The sequence below is a fragment of the Sorex fumeus genome, unplaced genomic scaffold (assembly GCF_029834395.1).
Source record: "Sorex fumeus unplaced genomic scaffold, SorFum_2.1 ptg000044l, whole genome shotgun sequence".
Taxonomy (NCBI): Eukaryota; Metazoa; Chordata; class Mammalia; order Eulipotyphla; family Soricidae; genus Sorex; species Sorex fumeus.
Genome location: NW_026606101.1, coordinates 10,320,418 through 10,342,149, shown reverse-complemented (window position 1 = coordinate 10,342,149; position 21,732 = coordinate 10,320,418). Strand labels below are relative to the sequence as shown.

General features: G+C 45.6%; 1 protein-coding gene across 3 annotated transcripts in view; it reads left to right on the top strand.

Annotated features, from left to right (window-relative positions):
• The first annotated feature begins 1,488 nt into the window (after positions 1 to 1,488).
• Positions 1,489 to 21,732, top strand: part of PHF20 (PHD finger protein 20) — a 108,642-nt gene continuing 88,398 nt past the window's right edge. For all 3 annotated transcript variants that reach the window (XM_056121154.1, XM_056121152.1, XM_056121151.1), the window contains exon 1: positions 1,489 to 1,620. The gene's annotated coding sequence lies outside the window, so the exon portion shown is untranslated. The remainder of the gene's footprint in view (positions 1,621 to 21,732) is intronic.

The following is a 21,732-nucleotide window of genomic DNA, read 5'->3' as shown; positions in this document are numbered from 1 at the left end:
TACAAACTATTCCCTAACTTTAATTTGAGAAACAAATGCAACCAAGAGAATGAGTGAAATAATTTGGCTCCATGCTGGTCTGTTGAAAATGAAGAACTGATAAGGTAAAGGTATGTCAGTATGTAGTGAAAAGGGGTCTCTGGGGGTCAGAACAGTGGTACCACTGTAATGTGCTTGCCTTGCACACAGACAACCTGAGTTCCATCCCTGGCACTCCATATGGTTTCCAGACTACTGTCAAGAGTCGGTCCTGAACATAGAGCCAGGAGTAACCCCTGAGCACCACCAGATGTAGACCCAAAATAAACAATGGGGAAAAAAAAAGGAAAAGAAAAAAAAAGGATCTTACTGAGTATATTAAAAATTGAAACCGACAGAATAACAGAGTCAGGTTTGCAAACAAGCAACAGCCTGATGGATGGATCTGCAGCTGGAAAGAGCTAGTAAAGAATCATATAAGCTGCTGAACTCTAAGAGAGCCTGGATGAAGAGAGAGATTTTTTGTTTCTTGTTTTTGAGCCACACCTGGTGCTCAGTACTTCTGGCTCTGCAAGTAGGAATTACTCCAGGTAATCCTGGGGGAGCATCTGGGATTCCAGAGATGGAACCAGGGTGTGCAAGGCAGGCACCCTAACCGTTGCATGCACTATAGCTCTAGCCCCCTGAAGAGAAAGATTTTAAATGGGGCTATGATAATTAGATTTACACTTTAAGAAGTGCAATATCTAGTTGTCCTTTCTCTCCAATGTAGAGTCGTTATTATTATCCTCTTAAGTGTTTAGCTCTTCTCCCCGACACTGACAAGGTCCCAGCTTGAGAAACGTTTCAGACCCTTCTGGGGTGGCTCCCATCTTCGACCTTGGTCCCCAGATGCACAGAATAGCTCCTCAGCAACTAGAATTCTTTCCTAGGAGTTAAGGAGGCAAAGTGGAGGAGCGAGTGAGTGCAAAGGCCCTGAGGCGGTTAGAAACCCGCCCGGTTGCAGGACTCAAAGCGACGGCGAAGGCGGGTGTGTGAGAAGGGGAGAGAGGCAGGTTAGGTCCTGGTTCTGAATAGCCGGGTAGAGAGGTTACAGTGCAGATCTCGATCTTAACCCGGAGAACCGTGGGGGAACGGCGACCCTCGAAGAGCTCCCACTGCCTCTGCGGGACGAATGGATGGGAGGCGGCGAGGAGAAGGGGGAGGGGGGCCGCCGTCGGGAGGTGAGAGACGCGACGGGGGCCCGTGACGCGAGGGTCGGCAGTGGCCCGGCGAGCCGCGAGCGCCTCCGCGGGGCACGGAGGAGGCGGAACGAGCAGGCCCGGGCGGCGGGCGGCGGGCGGCGGGCGGCCTCGGGGTGCGCGGCGGCCCCGCGCTCCGGGACCCCGGCGCCCGCTGGGTTCCCGCGCGTCAGCGCAGTGGGCGTGGCCCGCCCGCGTGGTCGCCAGGGTGACCGGGAGGGGCGGGCCCCGGGGGCGGGGCCGTTGGGGCGCTGCGTCACTCGGTGGTGGCGAGGGTGCGTGTGTGTGGGGAGGGCGCGGGGGAGACGCTGGGCGCGTCCCCGGGGTCACGTGGTGCGCAGCACGCAGAGTCCTTCTGTCGGTTGGTCCTGGAGCGGCGCCGCCGGAGCGGGGCTGTGAGGTGAGCTCGCGGCGAGGCGCCGCCGGCCGGCCGGGGCGCGGTGGGGTCGGCCCGCGCCACGCGCGCGCGCGCGCCGTGCGGGCGGGCGGGCGGGGACGGGGCCGGACGGCGCGGCCGCTCGGTGCCCCGCTCGGCCGCGCTCCCCGCCTGGCCCCGCTCGCCCGGCCGGGAGGGAGGCCCGGGGACCGCTGCCGAGAGCGTGGCGGGCGTGCGAGCGGGGCCCAATCCCCAGGGCCGCCCGCGGGAGTGGCGGCGGCGGCGGCCAATGGGCGCCGCCCGAGGGGCTGGGCCGCAGGGTGCGGGCCCGGGGCGCGGGGCTGGCCGGGTGGGGGGTGGGGGGGAGGCTCGGGCCGGAGCTGCGTGGTCGCGGGGAGCGCCCCCGCCCCCGCCCGCGCCCGCCGCGTCCTTTCCTCCCGGAATGCGTTTTCTTTTATTGACGCTTTTATTCTATTCCGAGGCGCACACCCCTTTCCTGGGCCCCCGACTGTGGGAGTGTCCTCTTTCTCTGTAGTTTTGAAAAATGTGGGAGGTGCCCCCGTTTGTTCGGTTCCAGCCCTGGGGTTGTGCCTCAGTTTCCAAGCCTCCCCCCGCCCCCCCAGACCTCCCGGAGTTGAGGTCCGTATCCCTTTTCGCCTCGCCTCCCAAGCTGGGCGGACACTCCCTTTTCGCACCTCCAATCTGAGCGCTCCCTTTCTGATTTGGGGGTTCACCTCAAGAACGTGTGCCTGAAATCTCAAACGAAAGTTCGGGGTTGCTTACGTCCATGGAAGAATCCTGCTTTCCAGACCCCAAATCTGACACCATGCTTTCTTGTTTTTTGTTTTGTTTTGTTGTTTTTTAATTCGTAGACCATTCCCTTTTTGTTGTCATTGATTTTTCTGTGTCCACCATCATAAAGTAGGGGTACAATTTCAGTTTCATTGACAAGAGAATTCACTCCCTTTTCCAATCACTGCGCTTGGGGTGCACCCTTTTCACGAGTGCCCCGGTTGAACTACTCTATTACTTGTGGCAGACCCATTTTTTATAACAGACTGTTTCTCTTTTGGGTGCATCGTTCTTGGGGTGCAGCTACTTTTTCTTTTGGGGTAAATTCCTGGCCCTACACTCAGGGATTATTCCTCGTGGGCTTGGGGGACCGTCCCTGGGATCAGGTGTGTGTATCCGTCGGTATGCCCACCGGTGTCCGTGTGTCTGTGTCTCGGGCTAGAACTCAGGGCCTCATTCACAGGAGGCACATGATGTCCCATTCAGATACTCCTTAAATTGAGCCTAGGTTGGCCTTTCAGAGCCGCCTTCTCCTTGAGGCGTGTACTGGAGTGATTCGTCTTTTGAGCCTCTCTGCTGCCCTCTTTGACATTTTCTTTCCTCCTGGTCGCACAGATCCCCTTAGGTGTTCCCTCTGTTCAATGGGCCATTTCCTCTTCTTTCCTCTGGTGAATGCTTATCTTCCTTTGACCCAGCACTTTCTCTGTTAGTCGTTTTCTTAGGGCACTTCCCGAGGGGGGCTTTTTAAAGCCTACCCTTTTGTTGGGTGTGGGGTGCATGTCAGGGAATCGAACCCCGCCCCTCATAGATGATCCTGTGCTCTGCCACTGAAGCAACTCTCTCTCAGCCTCTGCTTTTTATCTTCGTTATAGCTCAGTCTCCACTTTTATCTTTTGTCTTTCTGCTTTTTTTTTTCCTAACAGGAACTCTTGGCTTGTCTTATCCTGAGGCTCTTTTTTTCTTTTCGGGTTCTGACTCTCTTCTGATGATACTGCTTTGCTTGCTGAGTGGTGTAGAGATTTTTCCATTTCTTCCTTTGGCTGCTGGTGTGTTGGAAGTAGCCTCAAATTCACGCCTGCTTGACTATCTCCTCTGCCCTCCCCCCCCCCCCCAGCTGCCTACATTAGATTATTTATTTTGGTTTTGGGGTCACACCCAGTGTTTCAGGGCTTGCTTGGCTCTGTGCAGTGGGATCACTCCTGGCTATTCTTGGGGGACTGTGTGGGGTGCCAGGGATTGAGTTAGAAACTGAGAGAAAGATTGAATTAACTGCATGTAAGGCAAGCACCTTTAAACCTGTGTCCCTCCTGCTGTGCTGCTTACTGTAAGATTATTTAAAAAAATAATTGATTTTGGGCTTTTCTTTTGGGGGGGTTGTCACACCCACTGTTGCTCAGAGCTTATTCTTGGCTCTGTGTTCATTGATTACTCCTGGCAGGGCTTTACCGCCATACTGTCTCTCCAGCCCCACTATAAGATTCTGTTTGGATAGGTACTGTTTTTTTCCTGCTTTATTTCTATAATGGGAGAAAAAGAGGAATTCTTCTGGTCTTGTTTCTCTTCCTAAGTGCCCTCTCTATTCTTGCTTTCTTTCTTTTTTCTTTTTGGGTCACACCTGGCATGCACAGGGGTTAGTTACTCCTGGCTTTGCACTCAGGAATCACTCCTGGCGGTGCTCAGGGGTGTGGGATGCTGAGAATCGAACCCGGGTTGGCTGCGTGCAAGGCTAACACCCTACCCGCTGTGCTGCTGTGCTATCGATCCAGCCCCTCTTGCTTTCTTACCAAGGAAAAAAAAGGTCTTTTGGAGGAATCCCTTGGTCACTCTTTGTTTTTGCCCCTGCAGTGGAGGGCGTGTATAGGCGTAGAATGGAGATTTATCTCGCCCCTTTTTCTTCTCTCCTTGCTCAATTGATTCCACCTTAAAATCTCTCTGTATTTCCAGATCTGCCCAACTCTGACCAGATTAATTTCTCCACAGCTGGAATCCCTAGTGCTTATGGGATAACAGCCTCTCTGACCTGTCTTTCTCAGAGCAGTGCCTGAGTGTGCTGCAGCTGTGAGGCCTCAGTGAGGGAGTTTGGGTCTGAGAAAATGTACTGACAGGACAAGGAGAAAAATAACTGCATTTTCAGGCCCACATCCTCTGAATCTCATTTGGAGATTGGAGATTTGCCAAGCACCTGCTTCTTGGGATCCTGGGGGATTTAATGATGCTCCCAGGAACCTGTAGGAATTAATGAGGCTTCTGGAGAAGTGCTCTGAATTCAGTGTTAGAAATGGAATAAAATCTAAGCATTATGGTGTTTTCAAAAAAACGAAGCTGTTTTCTATTTCATGTGCTTGAAAGTCCTAGAGCTTTGTTGTGTTATTTCAGGAAGTGGCATAGATCCCGCATTTAGATTATGCTGTCTTTTTTTTTCCCTCTTACTTTCTATTTCCCCCCACCGTGGTGCTGGGGATTATACCCATAACTATACATGCAGTGTAGAAACTCTGTCACTGAGCTATAGTCTCAGCCCCCCGTGGTTGTTAGTAAATATTAAATTCACTGTATCACTGTCATTCCATTGTTCATCGATTCACTCGAGCGGGCGCCAGTAAGGTCTCCATTCGTCCCAGCTCTGAGACTTTAGCAGCCTCTCCTTACTCATCTTTTCCTACGTTGCCATTCTGGAGGCTCTTTCAGGATCAGGGGACTGAGATCCGTTATTTTATTAATTTAGTTAAGAAAATTTTTTTTTTTCTGAGATAGGGTCTGGGAGGAGATAGTTTAAATGGTAGAGTACATGCTATGCATGTGCAAAGTCCTGGGTTTGGCCTTTGGTACATGCTCCCAGTGCTGCTACTGAGTCTGGCCCTCTTGGTTCCCAGGTACTCTATAATGCTACGATAGTGAAAATACTTTGGAGGTTTGTTTGAGTAGTATGTAATATGGTATACAGATGGGGGCCAGAGTGAGAGTACAGCAGATAAGGTGCTTGCCTTGCATGCGGCTGACCCATGTTTGGTCCCCGGTATCCCGTATGATCCCCTGAGCACCCCCAGGAACAGTTCTTGAGTGCAGAGCTGGAAGTAACCCCAGTGCATTGCCAGGTGCGGCCCCAAAACAAAACAAACAACACCCCCTAAAAATATGATATACAGGAAGTGATAGATACTTAGCGTCTTTATTTTCCTATCCGTGTACTACAGTACAGTAACCCTCTTCGCCATTGGGCACTACACCAGGGCTTCTCAAACTTGAATGTATATGAAAATTATAAAAGAGAAGGAGGAGTGTGTGACTAAAGAGGTACTTGGTGTGATTCCCTCTGTCTCATGGAGGGGCCTGACTGGAAAGCTACATTTTTGGTTGCATTGTGATGCTGATGTTGTTCACCTACATATTGCTTAGTAAAGTTCTATAATCAAAGGCAAAGATTTCTCCTTGAAACATGGAAGGTGGTGGTTAGCCTTTTAGGCTAAGATATTCTCTATTTTCTCTTTATTCAGACACACGTCCCTTCAAATTTGCACATTGTCCTCCTCAGGACTATTCCTTAGACTTAATTGTGGTCATTATTTAGCTTTCAAAATCATGACTAAACTTCTGAGGTTTGATTTTTTTTTTTAAAATACCTATTTTGTACTGTGTTTCTGTGTATTTAAACATTCATGCTTTATTTATTTATTTAAAATTTTTATTAGTGAAACACCATGAGGTACAGTTGTAGACTTACAGATTTTTGTGCTTGGGTTTCAGTTATACAGTGATCAAGTACCCATCCCTCCACCAGTGCCCATTTTCCACCACCACAGGTTCCAGTATCCCTCCCACCCCCATCCCCCCATCCCACCCTGCCTCTGTGGCAGGGCATTCCCTTTTGTTCTCTCTCTCCTTTTGGGTGCTGTGGTTTGCAAAAGAGGCATTGAGTGGCAATCATGTTCGGTCTATAGTCTACTTTCAGCATGCTTCTCCCATCCTGGGAGGATCCTCCCAGCACCCTTTATTTGGTACTCCCTTCTCTATCTGAGCTCCCTTTTCCCCTTCATGCTTTATTTATACTTTAATATTTCATACTTTAATGTGAACTAAATTTTTAACATAGATTCATTCTCATAAATACTGCACAATTGATACAGTAATCAGTCTGCTTGTCTCCCTGATTTCTTCATCTGTCATCCTATCATAGGTATGAAGTCTGAGGTACCCATAGTCAGTATGCTCACAGGTCTTAGAGGGTTTTTCTGGCAGCTGGGAGCACCCATTGGTGCTCAAGGAGTATTCCAGGCTCCCTGCTTACGGTCAGTCCCAGTTATGCTTGGGAGACTAAGTGTTGGGGATCAAACCCTTGCCTTCTGCATGCAAAGCATGTGCTCCACCAATTGGACTGTCTCTCTGCCATGCAAATAGGTGTTTCTAAGACATTCTCCTTGGCTTTGTAAGTTCTGGAAATAGGACTGGAAAGTCAGATAAAGGATCTTTCATGGAAGTTCCTGATTTGTCTTTCTGGGAACTTCACAAAGTCAAATGCTGGTGGGAAGGTGATGACATTCTTTTTTCTTCCATAAACCGAGTTGTTCTGAGAAGCCACTTCTAGTTGTGCTCTGGGACCACACCAAACCCAGGGCTCCTGCTTGCAGAGCTTGTACACATTTGAATGTCTCTCTTCTTGCCCAGTAGATGACATTGTTTGTTTTTGCCTATGTGTCTGCAGTGCTCAGGGTTTATTTTGGCTCTGCACTCAGGGATCACTCTGGGCCCTCTCAGGGGGCATGTGGTACAGAGATTGCAGCCATGTCGCCATATACAAGGCAAGCATCCTGCCCGCTGTACTCCCTCTCCGACATTTTTAAAACATGGATTATGGCTTATGATGCTCTCCTTTTATACCCATGTGTCTATTTCCAAATCTCAGAAGGGTTTTTCCTTCCTATTTAGATGATCCTTAAGCCATCTGTACTTAATTTCCTGGCTGTTACCACCTATCGTGGCCTTTTTAAAGCATGATCCTACACGGGGCCTAATTCAAGACAAACCTGAATGACAAGACTATTTTGTGTTTCCATCCTCCCCCTACCCGTCCATCCGTCACATGAATGTCAGATCCTGTTCAGTAACGGATTTGCTCTGGATCTGGCACTGGTCCCAGCTCTTCCACTAACTATAAGACCCCATGCAAGTCACCGAATGCTACTGCGCTGCACTCTCTTCATTTGTACAGCTAGAGACTGATTCTTTCCAAGATCTGCCCTGCTCTGTCTTTTTTTCATTACCTTGTTTAGAAACTTAGTGTCTGTGGGAGTTGTAACAGATCTGATTTCCTTCACGTGCTCCAGTGGGCAGGCTGCCAATCATTCTCTTGTCCAAGTCACTTCTGCCATTGCCTCATTTCTAGCCAGGGCAATTAGCTAGCTTGTCCTCACACCCAACTCCAGCGTTCTTCTGCCTCCATGCCCTACCTAATCCAGTTTCATACTTTGTTTCATTCAAGTCTGTCTAAAATTTTCCAAGAAGTTTTCCATGAGTTCTCCATAGGTTTTTTTTTTTTCTCCTGCACGGCTAGAAGGGAAACTAGCTATCTCCATCTTTTTTTTTTTTCTTTTTGGGTCACACCGGGCAATGCAGAGGGGTTACTCCTGACTCTGCACTCAGGAATTACTCCTGGTGGTGCTCGGGGGACCACATGGGATGCTGGGAATAGAACGCGGGTTGGCCACATGCAAGATACAGCAGTGCTATCGCTCCAGCCCCCTGTTATCTTTGTTTCTTATCTGATCTCTATTTTAGAGGCCAGAGAGTAAATAAACAGACTTGTAGCACATGCTTTATATGTAGAAGGCTCAGGCTCAATCCCTTGCATTGCATATGGTCCTCCAAGAACTGCCAGGAATGGCCCTTGAACACCAAACTTGGGAGTGGCACATGAGCACTGTGCCAGGAGTAGCCCCTGAGCACTGCCAGTAGTGGCTCCAGAACAAAAACAACAATATTTTCCCAACTTTGGATCAGGGTAAACTCAAGTGGTAGAGCATATGCCTTGCAACCGTGAGATTCTGGGTTTGATCCCTAGCACCAAAGAAGAAAAATAAAAAACAAAACCAACTTTTCATGGTTTCTTTCTTTTTTTTTTTTTAATTTGGGGTAGCAAGGTAGAAAACATTAAATTTAAAGAAAACATTAATTTTGGGGCTGGAGCAATAGCACAGCGGGTAGGGCATTTGCCTTGCATGTGGCTGACCCGGGTTCGATTCCCAGCATCCCATATGGTCCCCTGGGCACTGCCATGGGTAATTCCTGAGTGCAGAACCAGGAGTAACCTCTGTGAATCGCCAGGTGGACCCAAAAAGCAAAAAAAAAAAAATAAAGAAAACATTAATTTTAAAACATTAAAATTAAAGGTGGAACTAGTTAGTTTGTCTTTGGAGATTGGGGAAAGTGAGATGTATTATTTTTCGGCCTCTTCCCTCAAGGTCTCTCAGATCTGTGATAATGAACTACCTGGGTGCTTGTTCTAACATTTGTTTACTTTTTAAAATAGTTTTTTGGGTGGTACTTGAAGGTTACTTCTGGGTTTGTGCTCAGCAGTCTCTCGATGCTGTTCTGGGGATCACGAGTGCTAGGGATCAAAACCTGAGCCTCCTACTTGCAAAGGGTATCCTCTCATCTATTGAACTATCTGGCTCTTGTTCTTGCATTTAAAGATTGTTTTAGAGGAGCCAGAGTGATAGTACAGCGGGTAGAGCAATTGCCATCCATTCACGGGCCGACCAGGGTTCAATCCCAGGCATCTCATATGGTTCCCCTGAGTACCACCAGGAGTAATTTCTGAATTCAGAGCTAGAACTAATCCCTGAGCACCATTAGATGTGACCTTCCCCCCCTCACATCCTCAAAAAAAGCCAAAAAAATTGTTCTAGAGCCTTTGTGGGCTCTAAATTGTTCATAAGCATGATTGGGTTTTCATTCATGTGACAAATGCCTCTCAAATATTGTTATAACATAGGCGCATTTTTAAAAAGGGTGGAGGAGTGGTAATACAGCAGGTGGTGCGTTTGCCTTGCATGCTTTCAATCTGGGTTCAATCCCAGGCATCTCATATGATCCTCCAAACTGCTAGGAAGGAGCCCTGAGTGCAGTGAGTGAGCCCTGAGCCCCAAAGTCCTATCTGAAATTTGAAAGTACCATTTAAAAATTACTTCCATGGGGAGAGGGGTTAAAAAAAATTAAAATACAGATGATGGATTTAAGAGATAGTAGAGTAGGTACAGTATTTGCATTTCATGTGGCCATCCTGGGGTTGTCTCCTGAACTCTGCTAAGAGTGATCGAGTGATCCCTCAGCTCAGGAGTAAGCCCTGAACGCAACTGGGTGTGGCTCCAAAACCAAATCACTTTCAACTCCCTTTCTCTTAGGAATCTAATCAGTTCCAACCCCCTAGAAAAGAAATTGTTTACCATGCCAGAGAGAACATACAGGAATTCAAGTGCCTGGAATTAAGGTGCTTGCCTTTGTACGTACACAGCTGAGCCCAGTTGGAGCCCCTAGTACTGCAAGAGTGGTCCCTGAGTACAGAGCCAGGAGTAAGCTCCGAGCTAGCCTGGTGTTACTCTTAGAACAAAAAACAAAAACACAAACACAGAGGAAATAGAGAAGAAGAAAAGGCAATTGGATCTTTCCAGGCCTGTCACCTAGAAACTTGGGAGCCTTGTGAAGCATGTTTCAGATGCCGTGTGGGAACAGTCATCATACAAACTTGGAATAGGTGTTTACTGGTGGCAAAGCAACAAAACAGAACAATTGCTTAGGACAGTAAGAATTCTCCATTTCAGAATGCCTGATTATCCTCAAAGGTGGTGAGGCTGTCTGGAAATCAGGATTGAGGTGAAAAAAGCCTCCTGGCTCCCCCTCATCTTTTCAGGAAGGGCAGGGGGAGGTTTACTTATTTAGTTTTTGGTGCTGGTGATTCAATTCATGGCCTCATCTTATGTGAGCCTTCTGCTTTACCACTGACTGAGCTACCCCATGGGACTATATTTTCTTTATTGTGGGAAGAGGGGGCACACCTGACTGTGCTCATAGCTGACTCCTGGCCCTTTGCTCAGGGATCACTCCTGGTGGGCTCAGGGGACCGTAGGGGGTGCAAGGGATCAAATCTTGCAAGGCAAATGCCCTACCTGCTGTAAATGTCTCCAGCCCTTCAGGCCCTATTTTTTTTGATAAAGCATTCTTCAAACCAAAATATACTTTGCCCATATCCCATGTTGCTGACTAATCTTACAATAACCTGTAGGAAGCTTGAAATTTCTATTTCTTGTTAAAAAAGGGTTTCATTTATTCATTTTTGGTCATGCTTGTGGTCAGGAACTGCTGGGTCAGGGTTCCCCCCTAATGGGGTGCTTGGGATCATATGTAGTGCTGGGGATAGAACCAGATCAGCCACGTGCAGGGCAAGTGCCTCACTCACTGTACTCTCTCTACAGTCTAGCCACCTCAGTTTATAATAATGGTTTGACAGCTTTGTTAGATGTTGGTTGGTCTAGGTCTCACAACTGAAATGCTTGCTTTGGGCCAAATAATCTAAGGAATGAGCTTGCAGAAATCCCATAACATTATAGAAGCAGTGTGAGTCATCAAGCATAAATAGGGCAGTGGTGATGAAAGAGAGGTAAAGTCTGAATCAGTAGTAGACTTTGGGGAAGGAGATTTAAAATTACAGTTTATCCCAGGACATAGGATCCTAGAATATAATTCTAGGATCTGTTTTTCTTTGGGGGCCCTACCTGGCAATGTTCAGGGTCATTTCTGGCAGTGCAGTGCTGGGAATTCAGCCCAAGGTCTAACACATGCAAGGCAGTTGCCATAGCACTGAGCTGCATCTCCTGCCTTGTAATTCTATGATTTTAGAGGGTTCCCATTTTAATTTTACTTATTAGGATATGTGGGGGGAGGGCACGGAGGGGTAGTGCCCTGCAGTGTTCAGGAGCTGCTCTTGGGTCTACACTTGTGGGTTGCTTGGGAGACTGCAGTGCTAGGGATCAAATCTGGACCTCCCACATGGGAAGTATTTGTATAGCCCCTGGAGCTATCTATCTCTCTGACTCAGTAGAAACCTAAATTTGTTTTGCTTTGTTTTTGCCACACCTGCTGGTGTGCTCAGAGCTTACTCCTGGCTCAGTGCTCAGATCATTTCTGATGGGCTTGGAGGAACCGTTTGGGTTGCTGAGGGTTGATCTCCGGTCTGCAAGTGCCTTGTCCACTGTGCTATTGCTGTACTATCGCTTCTGCCCCTGACCCTTAATTTAAAAAAAGTTTTTTTTTTTTTTAAAGCAAGACAGTTTTTATTGAATGAAACTTAGAATGATGTGAGAGGAGAGAAAGAGGGGGGATCTGTTCAAGAGAGAACACAGGCTGTTCCAGAATGGGAATAATCCGACAATCAGATGAGATAGGTGATCAAGGCAGAAGAGGGCTTGGAAAGCAAGTCTGGCCCTGATTTTTTTTTTTTTAATTAAATCACTGTGAGATACTTAGTTGCAAAGTTGTTCATGGTTGGCTTTCAGTCATACAATGTTCCAGCATCCTTCACTTCACCAGTGTACATTTCCTACCACCAATGTCCCCAGTTTCCCTCCTTACCCTTCTCTCTGCCCCCCGCCCTACCCCAGCACTTTTCTTCTCTCCCTTAATTTTTATTTTATTTATTTATTTATTTTATAATAAGGTAGGAGTACTGCTATTTATTCAGCCATTGATTAAGCTGATTGAATTGGGCATGAACTCCACTCCCTTAATTTTTATTTATTATTTATTTATTTATTTATTTTTTGCTTTTTGGGTCACACCCAGCGATGCTCAGCGGTTACTCCTGGCTCATGCACTCAGGAATTACTCCTGGCGGTGTTCGGGGACCATATGGGATGCTGGGAATCGAACCTGGATCGGCCATGTTGGCTGCGTGTAAGGCAAAGGCCCTACCCGCTGTGCTATTGCTCCAGCCCCTCCCTTAATTTTTAAAGGGGTCTCCATCCTGCATGGAAAGGTACATGAATAGGTGGCTTGACATGCCATCTTTGCTTTTTCTGTTTTGTTTTGTTTTGGTTTTTGGGTCTTTCCTGGCAGTGCTCATGGGTTTCTCCTGGCAGGCTCAGGGGACCCTAGAGGATGCTGGGGTTGAATCCAGGTTGGCAGGGTGCAAGGCAAAGTGAGTGCCCTTTCTGCTATGCTGTATTTCCTGTCCCATCTTTGTTTCTACAGGTTCACAGAGATTGACTTTCTAGGTTGTGAAAACTGGCTTAAAATTGTTTGCATTTTATTTTATTATTTTTTTCTTTTTTAATGTAGGAGTTTGGGACTGTACAGTTTGGGACTGGACCTGCCAGTAACTAGACAGTTACACCCACCAACTGCCGTGTAACTCCAACAACGGCCAGGATCCAGAGATTATCACACTCAGCGGCCGCGCTTATCTTATCATCTCATTCCTAATTCGGTCAAACTGGCAGGCTACCAAATGTAACATGCCCACACGGCAGAGTCTGGCAAACTCCCCGTGGTATACCCAATATGCCAAATACCAGTAACAATGATGGGTCTCATTCTCCTAACCCTGAAAAAGCCTTGAATATGGCACTTTAAAAAAAAAAAATCTCAGGGCTAGGACGAAGAAGACGTTACTGGCACCTGCTCGAGGCAATCGACGAACAACAGGGTGGTCGTGATCGTGATCGTGAATGTAGGAGTACTGCGGTTTTTTCAGCCACCGATTAGACTGATTGAATTGTGCATGAAATTGTTCACATTTTAGGGACTAATGGGATACTACAACTGGTAGGGTGCTTGCCTTGTCCTGTGTTCTATCTTTGGCATCCCATATGCTCCCCTGAGCACTGCCAGGAACAATTTCTGAGTGTCAGAGTCAGGAGTAGCCCCTGAGCATTGCCCGGTTCCCTCCCCCCCCAAAAAAAAACCAACCCCCCAAACAAAAAGCAACCCCCTCCAAAACTTTCTACATTGCAAGCTACTTACCATTTGTAGATCTCTGCTTCCTTACTTGGGTCATGTATCTGCCTCCCATGAATCATTGTGAATGTCAGAGTTACCCCTTCTTTCAGTTTCCTGTATAATGGGTACACAAAACCCTAATTTAAATAGGTGTGGATTGGTGGTGGGGCGCATACCTCACATATATGAGGACCTAGCTTCAATTCCTGATACTTCAGAATAAGAAAAAAAGAAAGAAAAGAAAATATAATTCAGTATTTGGTGAACTGTGAGGAGTTGAGTATATTTTACAATTATTTTATTCCTTTCATACATTGTTTATAAAATTCCTTCATGGACTTTGTTTCTATTTCATTACCAATATCATATGTAGTTTCTGGTAGTAAGAGTTATTTCTTGTTCTAGTCATTTTCAGATGTATCCTTTTTTTTTTTTTTCTTTTTGGGTCACATCCGGCGATGCACAGGGGTTACTCCTGGCTTTGCACTCAGGAATTACTCCTGGCAGTGCTCAAGGGACCATATGGGATGCTGGGAATTGAACCCAGGTCAGCCAGGTGTAAGGCAAATGCCCTATCCGCTGTACTATCGCTCCAGCCCTAGATGTATCATTTTTTTAAATTAATTTTTTTTTGTTTTTTTGGGGGCATACTTGACTGTGCTCAGGGCATACCCCTGGCTCTGAGCTCAGGGATTATTACTGGTGGTGCTTAGGGGAACCATATGGCATGCCAGGGATTGAACCTAGGTCAGCTGCATGAGAGACAGATGCCCTACTCTCTGTACTATAGCTTTGGCCCCATATAGAGCTTTTTAGCAGTACTTTCCTGAATATCGTTAGTGTACACAGCTGCTTTTCTTGTTTTAGGTTATACCTGGAGGTGCTTGTGACGTATTCTTGGCTCAGTACTCAGGGGACCATACAGTGCCAGGGATTGAACTCAGGCCTCCAGCATGCGAAGTTTATGCTCCAATCCTTTGAGCCATCTCCTCCTGCCCACCAAGCCCCCCCTTTATTTAACCCTTTGGTTTTGAAGCTACACCTTGCAGTGTTCAGTGCTTACTCCTGGCACTGTACTCAGGGATCACTCCTGGTGTGCTGGGGGACAATGATACGTGGTGCTGGGGATTGAACTCCAGTCAGCCATGTGCATGACAAGTGCCCTACCTGCTGTACTATCTCTCTGGCCCCCCAGTGCCTTGATTTTAAAAGCAGTATTAAGTAGAGAGGGTTTTGGATTTAGCATGTAAATATAAGTCATTTCCTGATATGAATAACAGAGGCCAGGAATAAAAGTTAATTTTTAAAGAAGAGGGTAATATTGACTGTTGAATAATTTGCTTATCTTTTAAAGTCAAAACACAGTGACGGGGTCATAATTCAGAAATATGTCTTTGGAGGACCCCCTCCACCTCCACATTGTTTCCTTTGTAGCCCATGACCCTGCACTTAGGGGAACACTGTAAGAAGAGCTTCTTCATCTCTTGCCCTTCCCATGGAGGGACCCGCGGAGACTCTCCATGGCTCCTTTGTTGTGGTGGGAGGGGCGTACTTGGCAGTACTAGGGTACTCATCGCCTTTATGGGGTACATTCAGAGATGTTGGGAACCGAGGTCATCTCCCCGGAGACCCCTGAGCCAAACTGTTGTTTTCTAGTGCCTCTCACCTCCTTTTGCCCTCTGTGAGTCATAACGGCAGTTTGTACATTTGCCTGCAGGCTGCACTTCTCTCCCCGTCTCAGTGCCTGGGAAGGCCTCTACGCTGCGCATGCGCTTTACTCATGAGCTTGCAGTCTATAAGGAGATGTGTGATCATCTCTCTGAATCCCACATCCCTCGACTGGGTGGTTTTGATCTCTTTCCTGTCTTTGTTTTCATTTTGTCAGTGAGAATGCTTGAGGGTTATCACATGTCATAAGCAACTGGTTTGCTTTGCATGCAGGAAACCCGGGCTCGATTCCCCAGCACCACAAACTTCCCTGAGCACCCCCGACAGTAATCCCCTAAACACAAAGCTTGGTGGACAGCACTAGATGTAGCCCATCTCCTGATCCCTCCCCCGCCACCTCCAACCCCAAAACCTTTAGCCACTGTAGAAGGGCATTGTTTGGTTGGGGGTCCTTAGAAGGAATTCAGTATCTCAGGGAAGATTGGCTTGAAATATCTCAGTGCATGCTGGTGGAAACTGAGTTCAACCCTGAAATAGGAACAGAAGCATCAGGTTATCTGAACAAAGGTACAAGGGGTTGGGAAGACAAAGACTAGGAGTTTGGGTTCAGAAAATTCTACTGCCACTTATTTGGTATCTACTTTGTGCTAGACAAAAAGGGCACTTGCACTTTTTTTTTAAAATTTAATCTTTATAACACCTTAGATACAGGCCTAATCTCCAATTCATGATTCAGGAAAGAGAACTCAAAGCTTAGCTCACAAGCATATAGGTGATAGTTTATTTGTTTTTTATTTTTGTTTTTTGTTTTGGCCTCAAAATCAGACAAATAAATACCATAATCCTCTGTGGTAATTGTAAGGATTAAATGACTAATGTATATAGGGTTAACCTTAATAACCATCTCTTGTATTTATTTTTGGGTTTTGGGTTGCGCCCAGAAATGCTCAGGGGTTACTTCTGGCTCTGCACGAAGGAATTTGTACTCCTGGCGGTATTCAGGGGAATGATGCCAGGCATCAAACCACGTGCCACGTGCAAGGCAAGCACCCTACCCACAGTACTATCTCCCTGGCCCATTATCATTTTAAATACTACTTTTTCCTGAAGGTCTATTTAAGTGTATTTTATTTCTACTCTTCTTATATAAGGTTAATGAGCTTCATCATTTTAGTAACTAGCATTTTAATTTAATTAACATGGCATTTGTTGAACTTTAGTTATCTTTTTTCCTAATGGAACTTACAGTATAAACATACTGTATTACTATTAATTTTTTAATTTTGTTTTGGGGCCACACCTGTCAGTGCTCAGGGTAGAGTCCTGGCTCTGTGCTCAGGGACCACCCCTGGCTGAACCTGGGGGATTGAGCCAGAGTTGGCTTCATGAAAGGTAAGCACCCTACCAGCTGTACTGTCTGTCTGGCCCTCTTATTTTTGGACTAACTCAGTGATGTTTAGGATTCACTCATGGCTCTATGCTCAAAGATCACTTTTGGTGGGGTTTGGGGTGCCATATGCTTTGCATGTGGCTGACCTGGGTTTAGTCCCCTGAGAACTGTCAGGAGTGATTCCTGAGCACAGAGCCAGGAGTAAGCCTTGAGAACTGCCAAGTGTGGCCCTAAAACAAAAATAGATTTTTCTTTTTCTTGAGAAGCGAAAAATTATTTCGCTTCCTATTTTCTTTATGATAGAGTTATATGAATATCATGCCACATACTTACTAGCTCTTTGTTTTATTTTCACCCTTAGTAATTTGCCAATTTCTTTTTTTTTTTGTGGAGGTGTCCCATACCTGGTGGTGCTCAGGGGCTTAATCCTATCTCTGTGCCCAGGGTCACATCTAGTTGGGTCAGGGACCATACGTGGGCTGGTCACGTGAAAGGCAAACACCATGCCTACTGTACTATTGTTTCAGCCCCTGATTTTGCCCATTTTATTTATTTATTTATTTTATTTTATTTTTGCTTTTTGGGTCACACCCGGTGATGCTCAGGGGTCACTCCTGGCTCAGCACTCAGGAATTATCCCTGGCGATGCTCAGGGGACCCTATGGGATGCTGGGAATCGAACCTGGGTTGACCGCTTGCATGGCAAATGCCCTACCTGCTATGCCATCACTCTAGCCCCTGATTTTGCCCATTTTAAAATGTTTTGTTTGACTTTTCTGTACTTTATTTGTGTACACTGTGTATTAGTAGAGGAAATTAGCTTTTGTCATAAAGTGTTAAAATATTCTTGTGGGCAGTGAAAGTGCCCTTTGAGTATTACGTAGTGCTCATTTAAGGCTTTCAGTATCACTGATGGGGTATTGACTATGAATTCTGTATTCAAGGAAATGAAGTGGGATCTGTCTTCTGTGTAGCAGTGGGCTAATTAACCATTGTAGGGAAATTGAAATGTAATGGAGTAATTTGAAGTCCTGCCATGGTGTTTAAAATGGAATCCTACATAAATACAGGTTACATCAGATTTTTTTCTTTTACTATTTTTTGGAGGTTTTAGTATATTATCTTCTCATTCTGGCAGTTGGAGCATTTTGGAAGGAAAACTGAGACCTTGAGATTGAGCAAATTAAAAGCGATAGAATCTTAGTTCTCTTTCATCTCAACAAAGTGGTTTACTCCTGGTTCATGCACTCAGGTATTACTCCTGGCGGTGCTTGGGGGACCATGTGGGATGCTGGGACTCGAACCCGGGTTGGCCGCGTGCAAGGCAAACACCCTACCTGCTGTGCTATCACTCCAGTCCCCCAACAAAGTGCTTCTGTGTTTGCAATAAGGAGAAGTAAAAATCAAGTTATTACATAATTTAAATATGTATTTATTAAAATTTTTTTAATCGAATCACCACGAGATACAGTTACAAAGCTGTTTATCATCAGATTTCAGTCATACAATGTTCCAACATCCATTCCTCCACCAGTGTATATTTCCAGTCACCAGTGTCCCCAGTTTTCCTCCTGCCATTCACCCCCCTCCCCCATGGCAGGCACTTTCCTTCTTTCTCTCTCTCTTTATTATGTAATTTTTTTTCAAATTCCTGTTTCTGTCTTCAACTCATTGTTAGTAGATGGCAAATTAAAATGAGATTTTCAGATAATATTCCTCTTTTCCTTCTTTCTCTTTGTTGGAACTCATTTATCTCTTCTCAGTATTTGTTTTTCTTCTTGGGTAGTCTGAAGGAGGCAGAGTCTGAGTTGAATTTCTCATTGCTAATTTCCAGCATAGTGCCTTACTCACTGATAGTTTGTCGAATAAATTTTATAAAATTTAGGCAGTCAAAAACTAAAATATGAGCTCTGTCAGTCTTGAGGAGTAGAGGAAAAATGAAAGTTATATTACCCCTGAATCTTTTTTTTTTTTTTAATTTTTAAATTTTTTTGCTTTTTGGGTCACATCCAGTGATGCACAGGGGTTACTCCTGGCTCTGTACTCAGGAGTTACTCCTGGTGGTGCTCAGGGGACCATATGGGATGCTGGGAATTGAACTCGGGTCGGCTACGTGCAAGGCAAACGTTCTGCCCGCTGTGCTATCACTCCAGCCCCTACCCTTGGAATCTTGAAGAGTAAAATATTCAACTAGTCAGAGTTACGAGACTGGCAAGTTGTAGTTTGTGATTAGGAATACCTGACAATTCAGCCTCTTGAAGAATTCGGGTTTTTTTTTTTTTTTTTTTTTTTTTTTTGCTTTTTGGGTCACAACCAGTGATGCTCAGGGGTTACTCCTGACTCTGCATTCAAGAATTACTCCTGGTGGTGCTCTGGGGACCATATGGGATGCTGGGAATTGAACTTGAGTCGGCCGTGTGCAAGGCAAACGCCCTACCTGCTGTTCTATTGCTCCAGCCCAGAATTTTTTTCTTGAACCTCTGGGAATAATTTACTTATTTTCATTTATTACTGAATTGTTTCTCTTGTATTTTAATGGGAGGTTGCTAGAGTGCCTGGGGTAAGTAGTGGAGTTGAAAGAATTAATTCAGTCATCAAGCTGATTTGGGGTTTGTCCTTGACCAATTTAAGCCAATTTAAGTCTAATTTCTTAGTCTGTGATAATAGATTACTCTTTATTTTGCAGTGTTAGGGATTGAACCCAGTGTCTTTACAGTGATAGTACAACTATTAATAGCTACTAATCATACAATCCTTTCTTCTCATCAGCACTGTTTATTTTTTTGTAGGGTGCCGGGGAGTGCTCATATCTGACAGTGCTCAGGGGACTACACTCAGTGGTGCTTAGGGGCCAAGTGATGCTGAGTGTCTCCTGTATGCAAAGCATATGCTCTAGTCTTTGAGCTCTCCTGGCTCCATCCCTGTGTTATTTAGGTAGATGACCTCATTTATCTTGATGTCTTCTAGTGGGTACAGTTAGCTTAACCAGCCCCATTTACAGAGAAGAAAGAAATTCACAATGGCTATAGACCGGAAGGTCTCACTTAATTATTTTCTATCGGTGTTTGGAAATTTGAACTTTAATTAGAAGACATAAAAGAAACTAGGTGTTTGGTGTCAGAGCAGTAGTACAGCGGGTAGGGCACTTGCCTTGTATGCGACCTGGGTTCAGTCCCCAGCATCTCCTATAGTCCCTCAAGCACCACCAGGAATGATTCCTGAGTGCAGAACCAGGAGTAAGCCCTGAGCCAGGCTAGGTGTGACCCCAAATAAAAATAAAACTCAGCTATCAACAACTTTGTAAATCACAGTTCTTTAATAAGTTTTTTTTTTTTCTCTTTTTGGGTCACACCCGGCAATGCACAGGGGTTATTCTTGACTCATGCACTCAGGAATTAATCCTGGTGGTGCTCAGGGGACCATATAGGATGCTGGGAATTGAACCCGGGTCGACTTTGTGCAAGGCAAATGCCCTACCCACTGTGCTATTGCTCCAGTCCCTAATAAATTTTTTTTTAAAAAATAAAACTATTTAATAAAAAAAATAAAAATAAAACTAAGTCCTTGGATACTGTTGTTTCATTTAATGTTGCTTTACTCTTTCTCATGAACTTTCTAATGAAATAGTGTTGCTAAGGAACTGCTTATGCAGGGCCTCATGAAAAAGCCCCAAATCCTTTTAGCTATAAGAGGTGGTGCTGGGGACTCAAGGCCAGCCTTACGACCTCTGTAAAAGGAGGCTCTGGCTCCCTGCTTCAGCTCTGACAAATAATAGAAGCTCATTGACTTTTCACTTCTATTCTGCCTTTTTTCCTCATTGGGTGTCAATTTTTTATATAATCCGGGAAGTCAATTTATAGAGAACATTACTTGGTATGCATGAAGTCTGAGATAAGATAATCGAGGTATGTCAGGGGAACCTTACTGAAGAGTTTTCTACTGATTGAATTATACTTATGCATTAGATTTTCCCTCCTTTTTCTGGAGAGTGTAAGATAAGCCAGTCAAACCTCTATACTCCCTTTCCTGGTATCTGGAGTTGGAGCACAGCTCCATAGCTTTTCTGTTAAGCTTAGCTTTCCTTGGTTACAGCTATAATCCTTCTTTGATTTGATTTTTGTGTGTGACCCAGTATTGGCCTTTCTGAATGGGCTGTCCAATTGATTGCTTATCCTTTACACTATTAATTGATGATCTGAATTTTTTGTGCCCTCCCCCCCCCACCTCCACACTCAGCGGGTATTCCTGACTGTGCTCAGGAGTCATCCCTGATGGTACTTGGAGGATATGTGGTGTCTGTCTAGGATGGAACCAGGTTCATCTGAAATGGTCGCATGCCAGGCCACTTGTTGTACCTCCTTTACCATCTCTCCAACCCTTTTATTTTTTTCTGAAAAAGAATTTTATAAATTCTGGAAAGTAAAAGAAAAAGCTCTTAGGGATCAGGAATTGAGCTCAGAGCCCTGTATATGTACCACACACTACCTACCCCTTGGAGCTGTCTCATTATTATTCTTTTGTTTTTCTTTTTTTCTTGTTTTTGGGCAACACCTGGCAGTGCTCAGGGCTTATTCCTGGCTCTGCCCAGGGATCACTCCTGGCAGTACTCAGGAGACCATATGGGTTGCCAAGGATTGAACATGGATCAGCCAGGTGTAAGGCAAGTACCCTACCCTCTTGTATTATCTCTCCAGGCCCTTACTTATTTTTTTTGGGGAGGGGGTCACTCGTAGTAATTGGGGGGAAAGCAACTCCGGAGTTGGTACTCAGGGTATGCTCCTTTGTTCTGGGAAACCGTGTGGTACGTTGAATCCAGGCTTCCTGCATTTATTGCTCGTGTTCTAACCCTTTGGTAAATCATCTGATTCCCAGTTAAAAAAATTGTTCTGTTGGGGAGGAGTTGTACTCCTGACTGTGCTCAGGGTTTACTACTGGCTCAGTGCTCAGTCACCATATGTGGTGCCTGGAATTAAATCTGGGTGGACCACAAACGAGGCAAGCACCCTCACTGCTGTTTTTTCTCTTTGGCTCCTGGGGTTATTTTTTTATTGTAGTGGGACCATGTCCCTGGGTAGATGTGGTGGTGGGGACTGCGCAGAGGGTCCTGAAGGCATACTTTCTGTTACTGCAGTCACATCCCAGCACACAGCCTTTTTATTTATTTATTTATTTATTTATTTTTAGCAGTGTGAAGAGTCCCGAGTTTTAAAAAAAATTTTATTAGTGAAACACCGTGAGGTACAGTTGTAGACTTACAAATTTTTGTGCTTGGGTTTCAGTTATACAATGATCGGGTACCC